Here is a 1,882-nt window from a genome sequence, read left to right as displayed (position 1 = left end):
CAACACGTGAGGACCACACGTGACAATAGCTTAGCCTAACACGTGGGAAGTGTGTTAAATAATTTCTATAATACTGTAATATACTTCAAATATCAATATTCAACTAAAATATCATCTTTATTTTCATATTAAAAATAATTTTCGATAGAATAACTCAAAAGAAAATGAGATCAACCTAGTATAATTATTTTAATCTTGAGAATGTTTATGATATTATTAAAATTTCAAAAAAAATTTCACTATAAACCACCAAAGTGTTAGACTATTTTAAAATTTAACTCTTTCGAAATCTAATTTAGTAATATCTATATATTTTGTTGAAAAGTGCGTTAGATTTAAATCTTAAATATGAGTAGAAAGGGATTATATGAAATATATGGATGATCGCGCATGTGTTAGTGTGACTGAACGCATAAGTTGATCCAAACAAAAAACCTGAAAAAGTGCCAGTCCCAACAAAAAATAAAAGTTGAAAAAAAAATGCCAGTCCCAACAAAAATAAAATGTCATATTTTTAAATAGAGCTTAGATTCGCGACGAATTTATTCTTAACCTGTCGGGTTGAAAATACTGTAAAAAAAAAAGAAAATAACAACTTCTATATTACCAAAAGGAAAAAACGAAAGAAAATAACAACTTCACTCCCCGAAAGTTAAATAAAAGAAGATAATCTAATTCGAAAAAAGATAATAACCTAACGTATATTAAGATTTCGGAAACAAATAATGAAACCATTTTTTGTGCAAGTTTTAAACCTTTCAACCTGAAGTTATTGAGAATGTTCTTTGTTTCTAATTTTATTAGTTCTGATTTTATTATTGGTTTCACATTGGTTTTAAAATAACAATCATGACTTTTGGAAAATGCTAGAGAATAATATTTTTATTGAAAAAAAAAAAGAATTAATTGACGATGGTTCAAAGGCAAAATACTTGCAACAAAAAATATTAATCACTTTCCATTTGTATAACCTTTTTGGGACCATAGTGAAAAATATTACATGCAAATCGAACATCAATTAAATTAGGGCTAAATAAGTATTTTACATAATTTTAATTTTAAATCCGTTAAATATCAGAGCTTAGGCATAAGGTACCCTAATACGATGCTTTTACATAAATTAGGATCCACAAATGTTAAATAAAAAGATATTGTGAGATAGAATGTGGCATTAGTATGCTTTAGAGGACTAAAGATAGGAAATGTATAACTAAAGATAGGAAAACAGAATTTCTTTTTTTTAATGTTATTTTCTAACTCTCAACTCGAACAAAAAATAGGAAATGTATAAATCATGAGCATTGGCTAAATAAATTATGTGAAAGTAACACCCCAAAACAAAATATACAAGCCTTGCTACTTCACACTTTAACCCCCCTTCCAATTCTATTTTTATGTAAGAAACTGATCTGTTGCTCCCAAGTTAATTTGAAAACTAGATTATAATATCTAATTTGCATATTCTATGTCATAAACACTGTTACTGACTACATTGTATGCTACGAAGTAAGTATCATTATTAATGGTTAAACCATCAGACGTACAATGCCTTGTATTCTTTTCTTTTCCTTTTTTTTTTTTAACTTTTTGGAAACTAAGTTTTGGAGTACCAATGTAATATCGGTTGATAACTTCTTCACACCCGCTCCAATGCACCTCCTATTCCTAAAGCTAGAATTATATACTTTGAGCATGTATCATATACCATTTAACCTGGATTAACAACTATCTCATTTATGAATTTATTTGAAGAGGATTAAAATCACCAATTTCTATCAGAACACAGAAAAATATATACATTGAAAACATAATAACAGCTGCACAAGGCAAAAACTTTATAGATCCTATTACTTGTTCGATATCTTATATACACGAAGTAACC

This window comes from Arachis duranensis, chromosome 7 (assembly GCF_000817695.3).
Source record: "Arachis duranensis cultivar V14167 chromosome 7, aradu.V14167.gnm2.J7QH, whole genome shotgun sequence".
Taxonomy (NCBI): domain Eukaryota; kingdom Viridiplantae; phylum Streptophyta; class Magnoliopsida; order Fabales; family Fabaceae; genus Arachis; species Arachis duranensis.
This window is presented reverse-complemented; position numbering follows the sequence as displayed.